Source organism: Solea solea, unplaced genomic scaffold (assembly GCF_958295425.1).
Source record: "Solea solea unplaced genomic scaffold, fSolSol10.1 scaffold_41, whole genome shotgun sequence".
Taxonomy (NCBI): Eukaryota; Metazoa; Chordata; class Actinopteri; order Pleuronectiformes; family Soleidae; genus Solea; species Solea solea.
The window spans coordinates 245,001-262,500 of record NW_026704052.1 but is presented as its reverse complement, the minus strand read 5'-3'; the positions used below and the strand labels follow the sequence as shown (position 1 = coordinate 262,500).

At 39.4% G+C, this 17,500-nt stretch overlaps 3 non-coding genes and 1 pseudogene across 3 annotated transcripts; 1 reads left to right on the top strand and 3 right to left on the bottom strand.

Annotated features, from left to right (window-relative positions):
* The first annotated feature begins 214 nt into the window (after window positions 1–214).
* On the top strand, window positions 215–333 carry LOC131450075 (5S ribosomal RNA). Its single transcript, XR_009235016.1, has one exon. It is a non-coding gene; the product is annotated as a 5S ribosomal RNA (ribosomal RNA).
* A 15,683-nt stretch (window positions 334–16,016) lies between these two features.
* LOC131450285 (U2 spliceosomal RNA) lies at window positions 16,017–16,145 on the bottom strand (annotated as a pseudogene).
* A 179-nt stretch (window positions 16,146–16,324) lies between these two features.
* On the bottom strand, window positions 16,325–16,437 carry LOC131450337 (U5 spliceosomal RNA). The gene has a single exon (XR_009235253.1). It is a non-coding gene; the product is annotated as a U5 spliceosomal RNA (small nuclear RNA).
* A 645-nt stretch (window positions 16,438–17,082) lies between these two features.
* LOC131450193 (U1 spliceosomal RNA) lies at window positions 17,083–17,246 on the bottom strand. Its single transcript, XR_009235128.1, has one exon. It is a non-coding gene; the product is annotated as a U1 spliceosomal RNA (small nuclear RNA).
* Between the last annotated feature and the right edge of the window lie 254 nt (window positions 17,247–17,500).

The window sequence follows — 17,500 nt, the reverse complement described above, 5'->3', positions numbered from 1 at the left end:
TGTCATTTCCTATAGATTCAGCAACAACTGGACCTGACGGCACCAACAGCAGCTTACCCATCTCGGTGTAGCTTCCAAATACTGGAATAGAGTGTAGCAGGTAGTGGCGATAAAGGCTCAAGTGCAGTGTGTTCGGAAGGCTGACTTTTGAGCCCCTCCACGAGCAGGGGGCCTTGCCTGGTCTATAAAAGGAGTCTGTGTCACCTGCCCGTCGGCTTACGGCCACACCACCCTGAGCACGCCCGATCTCGTCTGATCTCGGAAGCTAAGCAGGGTCGGGCCTGGTTAGTACTTGGATGGGGGACTGCCTGGGAATACCAGGTGCTGTAAGCTTTTACACTGCAGCACACTTTTACACTGCAGCACGCTTTGACACTGCTGCTTCCTTACAAGAAACGTGGGCTTGCAATTACGTTGACGCACGGGCACACGTTAATGTCCTTCCAGTTTCAGCCTTGCTTTGGTTTTCACAGAAAGTGAAACACAAAAAATGTTTTATTTAATTGTTTTAATTAGTTAGTAATTAATTAAGAGTAAGACATTTTAGCTTTTTTAACTTTTATTTAGTTGAAAAGCTGAAATGTGACATTATTGTGTAACTATCTAAATGTTTAAAATAGTTTTAAAGCAAAATAAATGAAACGTGCAGTACTGTAGGTATCTGTGTATGTGTGTGAGTGTGACACAGGGAGCAGGTGAGGGACACAGTGATGCATAGAAAACACTGCTCTTCACACTTTTTCTTTACTGAACATTAACCAAACTATTTAAAACAGTTAGTTTAAACAGAAAATAAGGAAACGTTCTTTGAAGAGATTTGAATAACATTTTGTGTCAAAGATGTAAAAGTGTACTAAATATTAAGAGTTACTTACAGTATGTGATATCCCTGTTATTAATGATACAATAGTTGGTGTGCTGGATGAATTATTGCTATGGTGTATTATTATATTTATTATTGCTTTTGCTAACTTTATGTTAAAGGCTAATTATTATTAAGATCTGTAGCTTTGCCAGATGTGAAAAGTGTGACTGATGTTCTGGAATGTTTGTGTTTTTAAAACAAAGATTTCTAATGTTTAGACTGATGACTGACATGGTAACAAGGTCACTAACGAGTTAATGATGGTCCAGCTGCTCAGTGAAGATGCTCATGATTGTGTTTTACTTGCAGCTGGTCTCATCCCCTGACATGTCCAGTGAGGGGTCAGATGTGGACTGTTACGTGAGGGACCCTGACTATGATCCCAAATATTATGAATCTACACCCAGTGATGTGGTTGAAAACGTGGACACGGACTTTGACACTGATGAGCCCAAATCTACAAGTACAATATTGGCTGAAGAAGATCAGGGTGGGGATCAGGATGATGACCCAGATTTTAATAAAGAAGAAGATCAAAAAGAAGGACAGGAGGAAGATCAGGATGATGGCTATGAGGAAGATCAGGATGAAGATCAAGAAGAGGATCAGAAAGATGATCAGGATGATGACTGGGAAGAAGGACAAGATGATGACCAGGAAGAAGCTCATGAGGAAGATCAGGATGGTGACCATGAGGAAGATCAGGATGATGACCATGAGGAAGATCAGGATGATGATGATCAGGAAGAAGATCCACTCAAAGGCAAGTTCACAATCAGAAAAAAAAAGAACCTAAGAACGTATGTGAAGGGGCAAAATAAGAAAACAAAGACAACCAAAACTGAAGTTAGTGTTAATGTGACTGTTAAGACATGTACAAAAAGAAAAGACAACAAAAGATCATGGGACAAAAAACATTATTGTTTGTATTGCCATCAGCCAAATAACAAGATGGCGAGGCACTTGCAGAGGAAGCATATGGAGGTAAAGGATGTGGCACATGCATTCAGCTTTGCATCAAAGTCACCACAAAGAAAAGTTCTTTTAGAACAAATTAGAAGGAAAGGAGATTTTAAGCACAATGTGAGGGTCCTGGCTGAAGGCAAAGGACAGATAGTAACTGTAAAGCAGCCGTCTCATAAAACATCTGCATGGCACTATTTGCCTTGTAAATTCTGCTACGGCATGTTTTCTAGGACTGATTTGTGGAGACACCAGGGATCATGTAAACTTAAAACCAGCAGTGAGACAGACAACAAGAGAAAGACCAGAGGGGCAGTACAGAGTGTTTCAGCACGCCTGCTTCCTATAATGGCTTCATCTAGTGGATGTCAGGCTATTATTAATAAAATGAGACAGGATGACGTGTCCTTCCACATCAGGGGCGATTCATTGATCTGCAACTATGGGGAATCACTTTATGCAAAACATGGTCGTGTGAAGTCCAAGCACAACTATATATCTCAAAGAATGAGGGAGCTTGGTAGATTCATGTTGACTGCCAAAGCTATGGACAGTACTGTGAGGACTTTGGAAGACATATGTGTCCCCAAGAAATTTCTGCTTGTGGTCAATGCAGCCAAGAAATTAACAGAATTCAGTCCAAGCAAAAATGAATATGGGAAACCCTCAACAGCAGTGAGAGTGGGATTCTGCCTGAAAGGAGCAGTGGAGGTGTTGATTGGGCAAAGTCTCATGAACGATGATGACCTGGCAGAAAAAAAGGCAAAAAAGTTTTTGGAGCTGTTGGAAAAAAATTGGAAAACTCATGTTGCGGTATCTGCTCACCAGAGCATGCAGGAGAAGAGGTGGAACAAACCCGATGACATTCACCTCACAAAAAATGTCATGGCACTTAGAGATCATCTCAGGATGGTGGAAGACAAAGCCAGAGCTGAACTGGAGCAGCAGCTGAGTTTGACTGCATACAAGGTGTTAAATGAGAGCATTCTGGCACAGCTGATTGTTTTTAATAAGCGTCGTGAAGGAGAAGCATCGCGCTTGACTCTCGAAGCCTACAAAAAAGTCAACACTAATCCTATCAATGAGGACATTTACAGCACTCTGTCTCCTTTAGAGAAGGAACTGAGCAAACAGCTGACTCGCATCGAGGTCCGAGGAAAAAGAGGGAAGAAGGTTCCTGTTTTTTTCACACACAGGATGATGGAGTCAATCCAAGTGTTGTTGAAATGGAGAGATGAAGCTGGTGTTCCCATTGAAAATCCCTACCTCTTTGCCAGAGCTGGTGTGCTGACGAACATACGTGGCTGCGACTGTCTGCGGAAATATGCAGAGGAGAGCAAAGCAGAAAACCCTGAGCTCCTCAGGTCAACTAAACTAAGAAAACAGGTGGCCACACTTTGCCAGCTCCTGGATCTTGACGAACAAGAGCTGGAACAAGTTGCTCGGTTCATGGGTCATGACATCAGAGTTCACCGGGACTTTTACAGACAGACTGACAAAACCTTTCAGATAGCAAAGATTAGCAAGCTTTTGTTTGCTATGGAACAAGGCAGTAGCACCTTAACAGGGAGGAACTTTAACACACTCCATCCCTCTGTGTCTGGTATGTATGTACACACACTGTTGTTTTTATGTACACACCATGTTGTTGTGTAACAGCTGTCTGTGTTGTTGTTTTTTGTCAACACCTATAGCTGGACACTAGTTTGATAAATACACAAACTACATATTTCTACCTGTACAGAATTGTTTCTTTAAAATACTCTGTATTAATATTTGACTGTTGGCTTTTTCTCAGGTGAAAGTCCCACACCGACACAGAGTCATGTGACCTCTCCGATAGAAACAGATGAAGAGGATGAAGGTAAGGTTTGAAAAACTAAAAACTCACTCTATTTTCATCTTGTCTCTGTTAGAGCTTCAGCAATTCATTCATTCACTTTCAAAAAGTGTATTAAAGGTTATAATATTTGCTTGTCAAATGTAAGAATAATGTCTGAGTTACAAATGAAATGTTTTTACTATTTTCAGTTGTTTTTCTCACATACAGTGAATTCCTTTCACACACATACGGAATAATGTCTGTGGGTTTGTTTGTTTTGTCAGATAAAGGTCGTGACCTCTGTTCCCCTGCCCCCTGCAGTGAGGATGATGGTGAGTTGTTTGTTTTCATGGATTTTATATAAAAAAAAAAACTTCAGGAGTGATACTTTTCTCTTAAGTGTATGAATTACTTGTCATAATTATCATTGTTATTATTGTTTATAATTATTATTTTAAAAACAGGTCTTATTTGTGTACAATATCTTTCTTTATGTCCCAATATCTTTATTATTCATTATTTTTTCAACAATTGTTTAATAATGTTTACACATGAACCTCCACTGATGTGTGTTTATGGATTTTTATGTGTTTCTGTTGTAGATGAGAACCTGAGTTTCAGTCAGAAACCTTCTCAGAAGAAAAGAAAGAAGTCTGTGAAAGCAAGAGGTCATTTCCTGTGAACTTGACAAACATACTTTGACTTCACTTACTCCACAGATTAATAAAATATCTTTGTTTTTTTTTTTTCAGACAAAAGCTCTAACCTCATCTCTAAAAAGAGACATGCCCCCTGCCCTGAGGATGATGATGATGATGATGGTGAGTTTTGTGTGTTTTAATCAGGAAATCTATAAGAACTATGTAAGGGAGACTGTGACCACACACACACACACTCACATACAGACCCTCCATCCACCCAGTTCCTACCACTTTATCCTCCACATGAGGATTGTGGGCTTCTGTAAGATATTTAAGTAAAAAGTTAAGGTTTTGATTAGGCCTTATATTACAATTCAGTTTCACTGTTCATCTTCAATCATCACTCTGTGTCTGAAGTGTGGACAAGGACGTGTCCTTGTGATCTCTGTGTCTTTTCAGACTGACTTTAGTTAATTAATTAACATTATTTGGTAACACTGTCAAACCATCACAACACAAGACAGTGAATGACAGCAGAGAGAAAGGCGGGGCTATGACATCACTGTTTTGTGTTCACAAGTAATGTAGTGCAGTAGTGTATTTTTTTGTGGTTTCTTATCTGTAATCTTTTTGTTTTGTTTGATTTTCAGACCAAGGTCCTGAACTCTTCCACCCTAGAAAGAGACCTACCCCCTGCAGTGGGTTAGGGTTGGATGGACATACAGATAATTGTAAGTTATGGGAGTTTGTTTGTTTTATTCTCTGAAATTTGAACACGAGTAGCCAAATGAAATACACATGACCCTGACTATTCTGACCAGAGATCTACATAATAAAGGGTAGATGTTTCGTCTGCACTGCTGGCCAGTGGAGTGGAATTTCGGCACAAGGGCGACCATCTTGCCAGAGTCAGCTCGCTCACCCATAACATGTGTTATAGAGGTACATGGACACATGTTATGGTTCTTTAAAAAGTCCATGTACCTCTACAACACATGTTACGGTCATTTAAAAAGTCCATGTACCTCTATAACACATGTTATGGTTCTTTAAAAAGTCCATGTACCTCTATAACACATGTTATGGTTCTTTAAAAAGTCCATGCACCACTACAACACATGTTATGGTTCTTTAAAAAGTCCATGTACCTCTATAACACATGTTATGGTTCTTTAAAAAGTCCATGTGCCACTACAACACATGTTATGGTCATTTAAAAAGTCCATGCACCTCTACAACACATATTATGGTTCTTTAAAAAGTCCATGCACCACTACAACACATGTTACGGTTCTTTAAAAAGTCCATGCACCACTGCAACACATGTTACGGTTCTTTAAAAAGTCCATGCACCACTACAACACATGTTATGGTTCTTTAAAAAGTCCATGTACCTCTACAACACATGTTACGGTCATTTAAAAAGTCCATGTGCCACTACAACACATGTTATGGTCATTTAAAAAGTCCATGCACCTCTACAACACATGTTATGGTCATTTAAAAAGTCCATGCACCACTACAACACATGTTATGGTTCTTTAAAAAGTCCATGCACCTCTACAACACATGTTATGGTCATTTAAAAAAGTCCATGCACCTCTACAACACATGTTATGGTCATTTAAAAAGTCCATGTACCTCTACAACACATGTTACGGTTCTTTAAAAAGTCCATGCACCACTACAACACATGTTATGGTTATTTAAAAAGTCCATGTACCTCTACAACACATGTTACGGTCATTTAAAAAGTCCATGTGCCACTACAACACATGTTATGGTTATTTAAAAAGTCCATGTACCTCTACAACACATGTTACGGTCATTTAAAAAGTCCATGTGCCACTACAACACATGTTATGGTCATTTAAAAAGTCCATGCACCTCTACAACACATGTTATGGTCATTTAAAAAGTCCATGCACCACTACAACACATGTTATGGTTCTTTAAAAAGTCCATGCACCTCTACAACACATGTTATGGTCATTTAAAAAAGTCCATGCACCTCTACAACACATGTTATGGTCATTTAAAAAGTCCATGTACCTCTACAACACATGTTATGGTTATTTAAAAAGTCCATGTACCTCTACAACACATGTTACGGTTCTTTAAAAAGTCCATGCACCACTACAACACATGTTATGGTTATTTAAAAAGTCCATGTACCTCTACAACACATGTTACGGTCATTTAAAAAGTCCATGTGCCACTACAACACATGTTATGGTTATTTAAAAAGTCCATGTACCTCTACAACACATGTTATGGTTATTTAAAAAGTCCATGTACCTCTACAACACATGTTACGGTCATTTAAAAAGTCCATGTGCCACTACAACACATGTTATGGTCATTTAAAAAGTCCATGCACCTCTACAACACATGTTATGGTCATTTAAAAAGTCCATGCACCACTACAACACATGTTATGGTTCTTTAAAAAGTGAGGATGATGGTGAGTTGTTTGTTTTCATGGATTTTATATATAAAAAAAAACTTCAGGAGTGATACTTTTCTCTTAAGTGTATGAATTACTTGTCATAATTATCATTGTTATTATTGTTTATAATTATTATTTTAAAAACAGGTCTTATTTGTGTACAATATCTTTCTTTATGTCCCAATATCTTTATTATTCATTATTTTTTCAACAATTGTTTAATAATGTTTACACATGAACCTCCACTGATGTGTGTTTATGGATTTTTATGTGTTTCTGTTGTAGATGAGAACCTGAGTTTCAGTCAGAAACCTTCTCAGAAGAAAAGAAAGAAGTCTGTGAAAGCAAGAGGTCATTTCCTGTGAACTTGACAAACATACTTTGACTTCACTTACTCCACAGATTAATAAAATATCTTTGTTTTTTTTTTTTCAGACAAAAGCTCTAACCTCATCTCTAAAAAGAGACATGCCCCCTGCCCTGAGGATGATGATGATGATGATGGTGAGTTTTGTGTGTTTTAATCAGGAAATCTATAAGAACTATGTAAGGGAGACTGTGACCACACACACACACACTCACATACAGACCCTCCATCCACCCAGTTCCTACCACTTTATCCTCCACATGAGGATTGTGGGCTTCTGTAAGATATTTAAGTAAAAAGTTAAGGTTTTGATTAGGCCTTATATTACAATTCAGTTTCACTGTTCATCTTCAATCATCACTCTGTGTCTGAAGTGTGGACAAGGACGTGTCCTTGTGATCTCTGTGTCTTTTCAGACTGACTTTAGTTAATTAATTAACATTATTTGGTAACACTGTCAAACCATCACAACACAAGACAGTGAATGACAGCAGAGAGAAAGGCGGGGCTATGACATCACTGTTTTGTGTTCACAAGTAATGTAGTGCAGTAGTGTATTTTTTTGTGGTTTCTTATCTGTAATCTTTTTGTTTTGTTTGATTTTCAGACCAAGGTCCTGAACTCTTCCACCCTAGAAAGAGACCTACCCCCTGCAGTGGGTTAGGGTTGGATGGACATACAGATAATTGTAAGTTATGGGAGTTTGTTTGTTTTATTCTCTGAAATTTGAACACGAGTAGCCAAATGAAATACACATGACCCTGACTATTCTGACCAGAGATCTACATAATAAAGGGTAGATGTTTCGTCTGCACTGCTGGCCAGTGGAGTGGAATTTCGGCACAAGGGCGACCATCTTGCCAGAGTCAGCTCGCTCACCCATAACATGTGTTATAGAGGTACATGGACACATGTTATGGTTCTTTAAAAAGTCCATGTACCTCTACAACACATGTTACGGTCATTTAAAAAGTCCATGTACCTCTATAACACATGTTATGGTTCTTTAAAAAGTCCATGTACCTCTATAACACATGTTATGGTTCTTTAAAAAGTCCATGCACCACTACAACACATGTTATGGTTCTTTAAAAAGTCCATGTACCTCTATAACACATGTTATGGTTCTTTAAAAAGTCCATGTGCCACTACAACACATGTTATGGTCATTTAAAAAGTCCATGCACCTCTACAACACATATTATGGTTCTTTAAAAAGTCCATGCACCACTACAACACATGTTACGGTTCTTTAAAAAGTCCATGCACCACTGCAACACATGTTACGGTTCTTTAAAAAGTCCATGCACCACTACAACACATGTTATGGTTCTTTAAAAAGTCCATGTACCTCTACAACACATGTTACGGTCATTTAAAAAGTCCATGTGCCACTACAACACATGTTATGGTCATTTAAAAAGTCCATGCACCTCTACAACACATGTTATGGTCATTTAAAAAGTCCATGCACCACTACAACACATGTTATGGTTCTTTAAAAAGTCCATGCACCTCTACAACACATGTTATGGTCATTTAAAAAAGTCCATGCACCTCTACAACACATGTTATGGTCATTTAAAAAGTCCATGTACCTCTACAACACATGTTATGGTTATTTAAAAAGTCCATGTACCTCTACAACACATGTTACGGTTCTTTAAAAAGTCCATGCACCACTACAACACATGTTATGGTTATTTAAAAAGTCCATGTACCTCTACAACACATGTTACGGTCATTTAAAAAGTCCATGTGCCACTACAACACATGTTATGGTTATTTAAAAAGTCCATGTACCTCTACAACACATGTTACGGTCATTTAAAAAGTCCATGTGCCACTACAACACATGTTATGGTCATTTAAAAAGTCCATGCACCTCTACAACACATGTTATGGTCATTTAAAAAGTCCATGCACCACTACAACACATGTTATGGTTCTTTAAAAAGTCCATGCACCTCTACAACACATGTTATGGTCATTTAAAAAAGTCCATGCACCTCTACAACACATGTTATGGTCATTTAAAAAGTCCATGTACCTCTACAACACATGTTATGGTTATTTAAAAAGTCCATGTACCTCTACAACACATGTTACGGTTCTTTAAAAAGTCCATGCACCACTACAACACATGTTATGGTTATTTAAAAAGTCCATGTACCTCTACAACACATGTTACGGTCATTTAAAAAGTCCATGTGCCACTACAACACATGTTATGGTTATTTAAAAAGTCCATGTACCTCTACAACACATGTTATGGTTATTTAAAAAGTCCATGTACCTCTACAACACATGTTACGGTCATTTAAAAAGTCCACGTGCCACTACAACACATGTTATGGTCATTTAAAAAGTCCATGCACCTCTACAACACATGTTATGGTCATTTAAAAAGTCCATGCACCACTACAACACATGTTATGGTTCTTTAAAAAGTGAGGATGATGGTGAGTTGTTTGTTTTCATGGATTTTATATAAAAAAAAAAACTTCAGGAGTGATACTTTTCTCTTAAGTGTATGAATTACTTGTCATAATTATCATTGTTATTATTGTTTATAATTATTATTTTAAAAACAGGTCTTATTTGTGTACAATATCTTTCTTTATGTCCCAATATCTTTATTATTCATTATTTTTTCAACAATTGTTTAATAATGTTTACACATGAACCTCCACTGATGTGTGTTTATGGATTTTTATGTGTTTCTGTTGTAGATGAGAACCTGAGTTTCAGTCAGAAACCTTCTCAGAAGAAAAGAAAGAAGTCTGTGAAAGCAAGAGGTCATTTCCTGTGAACTTGACAAACATACTTTGACTTCACTTACTCCACAAATTAATAAAATATCTTTGTTTTTTTTTTTTTCAGACAAAAGCTCTAACCTCATCTCTAAAAAGAGACATGCCCCCTGCCCTGAGGATGATGATGATGATGATGGTGAGTTTTGTGTGTTTTAATCAGGAAATCTATAAGAACTATGTAAGGGAGACTGTGACCACACACACACACACTCACATACAGACCCTCCATCCACCCAGTTCCTACCACTTTATCCTCCACATGAGGATTGTGGGCTTCTGTAAGATATTTAAGTAAAAAGTTAAGGTTTTGATTAGGCCTTATATTACAATTCAGTTTCACTGTTCATCTTCAATCATCACTCTGTGTCTGAAGTGTGGACAAGGACGTGTCCTTGTGATCTCTGTGTCTTTTCAGACTGACTTTAGTTAATTAATTAACATTATTTGGTAACACTGTCAAACCATCACAACACAAGACAGTGAATGACAGCAGAGAGAAAGGCGGGGCTATGACATCACTGTTTTGTGTTCACAAGTAATGTAGTGCAGTAGTGTATTTTTTTGTGGTTTCTTATCTGTAATCTTTTTGTTTTGTTTGATTTTCAGACCAAGGTCCTGAACTCTTCCACCCTAGAAAGAGACCTACCCCCTGCAGTGGGTTAGGGTTGGATGGACATACAGATAATTGTAAGTTATGGGAGTTTGTTTGTTTTATTCTCTGAAATTTGAACACGAGTAGCCAAATGAAATACACATGACCCTGACTATTCTGACCAGAGATCTACATAATAAAGGGTAGATGTTTCGTCTGCACTGCTGGCCAGTGGAGTGGAATTTCGGCACAAGGGCGACCATCTTGCCAGAGTCAGCTCGCTCACCCATAACATGTGTTATAGAGGTACATGGACACATGTTATGGTTCTTTAAAAAGTCCATGTACCTCTACAACACATGTTACGGTCATTTAAAAAGTCCATGTACCTCTATAACACATGTTATGGTTCTTTAAAAAGTCCATGTACCTCTATAACACATGTTATGGTTCTTTAAAAAGTCCATGCACCACTACAACACATGTTATGGTTCTTTAAAAAGTCCATGTACCTCTATAACACATGTTATGGTTCTTTAAAAAGTCCATGTGCCACTACAACACATGTTATGGTCATTTAAAAAGTCCATGCACCTCTACAACACATATTATGGTTCTTTAAAAAGTCCATGCACCACTACAACACATGTTACGGTTCTTTAAAAAGTCCATGCACCACTGCAACACATGTTACGGTTCTTTAAAAAGTCCATGCACCACTACAACACATGTTATGGTTCTTTAAAAAGTCCATGTACCTCTACAACACATGTTACGGTCATTTAAAAAGTCCATGTGCCACTACAACACATGTTATGGTCATTTAAAAAGTCCATGCACCTCTACAACACATGTTATGGTCATTTAAAAAGTCCATGCACCACTACAACACATGTTATGGTTCTTTAAAAAGTCCATGCACCTCTACAACACATGTTATGGTCATTTAAAAAAGTCCATGCACCTCTACAACACATGTTATGGTCATTTAAAAAGTCCATGTACCTCTACAACACATGTTATGGTTATTTAAAAAGTCCATGTACCTCTACAACACATGTTACGGTTCTTTAAAAAGTCCATGCACCACTACAACACATGTTATGGTTATTTAAAAAGTCCATGTACCTCTACAACACATGTTACGGTCATTTAAAAAGTCCATGTGCCACTACAACACATGTTATGGTTATTTAAAAAGTCCATGTACCTCTACAACACATGTTATGGTTATTTAAAAAGTCCATGTACCTCTACAACACATGTTACGGTCATTTAAAAAGTCCATGTGCCACTACAACACATGTTATGGTCATTTAAAAAGTCCATGCACCTCTACAACACATGTTATGGTCATTTAACAAGTCCATGCACCACTACAACACATGTTATGGTTCTTTAAAAAGTGAGGATGATGGTGAGTTGTTTGTTTTCATGGATTTTATATATAAAAAAAAACTTCAGGAGTGATACTTTTCTCTTAAGTGTATGAATTACTTGTCATAATTATCATTGTTATTATTGTTTATAATTATTATTTTAAAAACAGGTCTTATTTGTGTACAATATCTTTCTTTATGTCCCAATATCTTTATTATTCATTATTTTTTCAACAATTGTTTAATAATGTTTACACATGAACCTCCACTGATGTGTGTTTATGGATTTTTATGTGTTTCTGTTGTAGATGAGAACCTGAGTTTCAGTCAGAAACCTTCTCAGAAGAAAAGAAAGAAGTCTGTGAAAGCAAGAGGTCATTTCCTGTGAACTTGACAAACATACTTTGACTTCACTTACTCCACAGATTAATAAAATATCTTTGTTTTTTTTTTTTCAGACAAAAGCTCTAACCTCATCTCTAAAAAGAGACATGCCCCCTGCCCTGAGGATGATGATGATGATGATGGTGAGTTTTGTGTGTTTTAATCAGGAAATCTATAAGAACTATGTAAGGGAGACTGTGACCACACACACACACACTCACATACAGACCCTCCATCCACCCAGTTCCTACCACTTTATCCTCCACATGAGGATTGTGGGCTTCTGTAAGATATTTAAGTAAAAAGTTAAGGTTTTGATTAGGCCTTATATTACAATTCAGTTTCACTGTTCATCTTCAATCATCACTCTGTGTCTGAAGTGTGGACAAGGACGTGTCCTTGTGATCTCTGTGTCTTTTCAGACTGACTTTAGTTAATTAATTAACATTATTTGGTAACACTGTCAAACCATCACAACACAAGACAGTGAATGACAGCAGAGAGAAAGGCGGGGCTATGACATCACTGTTTTGTGTTCACAAGTAATGTAGTGCAGTAGTGTATTTTTTTGTGGTTTCTTATCTGTAATCTTTTTGTTTTGTTTGATTTTCAGACCAAGGTCCTGAACTCTTCCACCCTAGAAAGAGACCTACCCCCTGCAGTGGGTTAGGGTTGGATGGACATACAGATAATTGTAAGTTATGGGAGTTTGTTTGTTTTATTCTCTGAAATTTGAACACGAGTAGCCAAATGAAATACACATGACCCTGACTATTCTGACCAGAGATCTACATAATAAAGGGTAGATGTTTCGTCTGCACTGCTGGCCAGTGGAGTGGAATTTCGGCACAAGGGCGACCATCTTGCCAGAGTCAGCTCGCTCACCCATAACATGTGTTATAGAGGTACATGGACACATGTTATGGTTCTTTAAAAAGTCCATGTACCTCTACAACACATGTTACGGTCATTTAAAAAGTCCATGTACCTCTATAACACATGTTATGGTTCTTTAAAAAGTCCATGCACCACTACAACACATGTTATGGTTCTTTAAAAAGTCCATGCACCACTACAACACATGTTACGGTTCTTTAAAAAGTCCATGCACCACTACAACACATGTTATGGTTATTTAAAAAGTCCATGTATGGGTGAGTGAGCTGACAGTGGCAAGATGGCCGCCCTGTGCCGACATTTGACTCCTGACTATGGTCTGTATTACTGACTATTTGTGTGATTTCATTGATTAACAGCTGCATTCATCTGTTCCTGTTATAGACCAAAGTCCAACATCTAGTCATACCCAAAGTCCTTCAAAGAAGAAGGAAAACACAAAACAAATGAAAGAAACAGGCAAGTTGTTTTAAACCAAAAGAAAAAGCATTTACAGTCCAGACTGTTTATATCTTCATCTTCTGTCTATTACAGAACTACCCAAAGTAGTGAGGAGGGCATGGAGTGAAGCAGAGAAAACTGCAGTTCGTAAGCATTTGCTTAATTTCATTGAAAAACGCAGAGTTCCTGGGAAGGAAGCCTGCATGAGATGCAAAGAGAGCAAATTTGTGCATTTAGGCTGTTTGAGCCAATTATGTTCATAAGACATATATATATATACATATATATATATACATATATATACATACATATATACGTACATATATATATATATATATGTATCAGGTCTTCCTGCGGGAGTTTGCATGTTCTCCGTGTGAGTTTTTTTTCCTTCAACAATTTAAAAACATGCAGGTTAAATGTTGAAATGTTGACATAATTGACTGTAAGTGTGATTGTGAGAGGGAAAGGTTGTCTCTGTGATGGACTGGTGACTTGTCCAGTGTCTGACACCCACTTCTCACCACACCTCTGACCCTCATGTGGGAATTTAGAAAATATTCAATAAAATGATTACAGTCAATGTTTGAATTTGCAGCTTTATTGGCTTTTTTAAATGTTGATTTAAATTTTCTAACATTAGTTCCGATTTCATTTTTTTATTTATTTGGATCATCATATTTTATCTTAAATTTACTCCTCTTTTCAGACTGTATTAATATTAATCTTAGTCTAAACATTAAAGTACAGCAAAGAAAGACAGTAGTTAAACTGTTTTAGCCACAATTGAAACCAAAAGTTCCCTAACGAGAAGGTCCTCACGTCAATGGTGATACAGATTTTACACTGAGTTTTTCAAACATAATTTTTTAAGAAGCTGAAGTGGTAACTGGTGTCAGGGCGCCATCTTGTGTGCAAATGTTTTTTTTTTCTTCCTTTAAGCATAGTAGAAATGGTGGTCCTCACATCCATAGTGCTGTCGCTCGGACCTCACCTTGATGCCCATACAGGAATGTGTGTGTGTGTGTGTATTCATGCACATGACTGGCATGTGACACTCAGGTCAGAGTGGGCCTTGCAAACAAAGGCATCACATTTGCAGCATCTCAGGCTTGTTTTGTTGTCTCTAGGTGCACATAGCTCACAACGCTTCCTTTTCTGCCCATGTCCTTGTTGAGGGAGAGCTGGGGCTTGCACACTCCTGACCAGACTGGCAGAGGCCTCCTAAAATCAACAGACCTATGTAGGCTTGGAGTTCTACCAGGTCAATTTCTTTCCAGGTGTCCCCAAACACACGCTTCCCTTCCAGGTTTGTCATTTCGAGTATAATTCCCTCAATGGACTCTGGTAAAAAGAGTTGGAAGCTGGACTTGATGTCATCGACACGAGATATTGCATATCGTGTTGGCCCTGGCGTCATCTTTATGACATTTTCCACTCTAGCTCTACTTCCTCTGTCCCGGGGGGATGAAGACCAGAGCAAGTCTCCACTCTTGGACTGGAAACTCTCTTTAGGTGCCTGTTCTTCAGGTGCCTCTCCCTCTCCATCTGTTGACTGGGCAGTCTCCTCATAGTTTGGATCCAAATCAGTGTTGTCTTCCACTTCGGAGACATCCTCCTCTATCTCTGGATCTATTTCAGTGCCCTCTTCATCGTGTCCAAAAAGCTGGACGAGAACCTCTTCCACAGAGAACCTCTTGGTCAGTCGCCTACTCATTGTGCTCCGAGTAAAAGGAGTGCAAGGCAAACATCAAGCTATATATAGAGGGGTCTGTGTGAAAATGATACATTAATTATTCTGGAAGGTGTGGTTCACGTGGGGGACAGGCACAAAAGCGCAGGAAAGAGAGGGGTTCACATGACAGACACCTGTCTAGTTTGTGAGAAGATATGATACATTGTTTCATCTGGAAGTTGGTTCACGTGGAAGGATCGGCACATAAGCGCGGGAAAAAGAGGGGTTCACATGACAGACACCTGTCTAGTTTGTGAAAAGATACTATAAGTTGTTTCATCAGGAAGTTGGTTCACGTGGGAGGATAGGCACATAAGCACGGGAACGAGATGTGAACCCGCAAAAGACATTGTTCAGTCTGAAATGTGTGCGTGAGTGCGTGAGTGAGTGAATGAGTGAGTGAGTGAGTGAGTGAGTTGGGGTGGTGTGTATGGGGATGTTTTCTGTCTGATGGATGAATATAGCCTGGATTCCCATTCATTTCCTATGATGGTCACTTTTGACCGGGAACACCACAGGTGTAACAAAGTTGATTAAAACACTCAAAATTCAATGAAAGAGGTGATCGTCACTTTTTATATGTTCAAGTGCATTGTGTGGAGGATATCATGAGGCCTTGAGGCAATCGGATGTAAAACACGATATTTATGAGTGTTTTAAGTTTAAATCGGTCAGATTTGTCCCGAACACGACCCGAGGGTTAATATTTAATCCCCATATAGAGGACATATCAGATATTAAACTTATAAGAACAGATACTACACTTGATCTTAGCCAAAAGGCAGAGAAGCGATGGCCCGCCAGTGTCTGGGGCCAACTCAAGATCTTGGCGCACAAGTTACTTGTTGTGGTGCCATGTTTCTGAAGTGCGCATAACAAAGGCTGCTGCCGATCACCTCCGCCCCCAGGTGATCTAAGTGCACCTCTGAGCCGTGACGGACAGCTGCTTGACATTTGACACACTCAAAGGGCGCAGCCATACAGCAAAGCCCACCAAAAATAACTTAAACTCTCGGACGTTCCTCTCCACGGAAGTCTTTAGTAAAAGGCGAAAGACTTGTGCATTTTGAAGAAAAACCAGAGTCGACATAGCCCCTCTCCTTGAGAGCAGCCAAGGAGTCTATCCGCCGGAGTCACCACAGTCTCGGTCGGCCCGGCCGGCCACCTTGGGACAGCCTTTCTTCAACGTTTTTGGTTTGCCGGCCAATCAACCGCCCACATTTGACTGCATGTTTGGAAGCGCATTCTTACTGTTGGTTGTTTGCTGCAGTTTTCTATCAATCGCTGAGGCTGTGGCACATTCCTCGCTCCCGGGCACACCTCCAAGGTTTAGTGGTAGATGTGAGTGCATGAGCAGAGCAGCTCTGTGTCACACCGAGCAGTACAAACTGCCGGGCCGTTTCCCAGCTCCTCCGGGCTTCTGAAATGGTGTGCTGCTCCTGGCATCGCTTCAATATCAGGTCAATGTACAGGAGTGGACGGAACAAGCGCCAAAGTATTAACCCTTGGCATGATGGCCATGGATCCATCTCCAACAATCCAGTTCTCCTACAAAGAGCCGGGAAAGGGAGCATGACATTTCCTTAGAGCTAAAAGACAACACCCACAACCATCCCATTCCCAGCAACTTGGAAAGACAGGGGATGTCGCTCTGCGAGCACGTGAGAAGCCTGGAGATGGGCACACAAGGCGGAACTTTGGGCGGCTGACCTTTGCTTACAACTACGTCATCGGGGGAGAGCGCGGACGCAGTACCCCACCAGCAAAAATTATGCAGTCAAGATTCCCACGTTTGGGGAATTTGCAGGGGTCAGCACAACCAGAGTGCAATGGCTGAGCCTTGCTCTGGGTGAACCACCTTCTTGATCATGGTGTCTCCCCTGCCAGGTAAGTATGAGGTGTACTTGCCCAGCACTGGGTGGCTGTTCCCAGACACAGCTCTTTGGCCGATGGTGCAGGAAATGGATAGTCCCAGAGTCCAATGCCTTGACTCAGGTGCTCGTTAATGCTGTGCTGTGTTCAACTTCAACCTCCAGCACACATTGGAGAGGAAACACTCGACCTTTTCACTGGCATACCTGGCTGTCATTTCCTATAGATTCAGCAACAACTGGACCTGACGGCACCAACAGCAGCTTACCCATCTCGG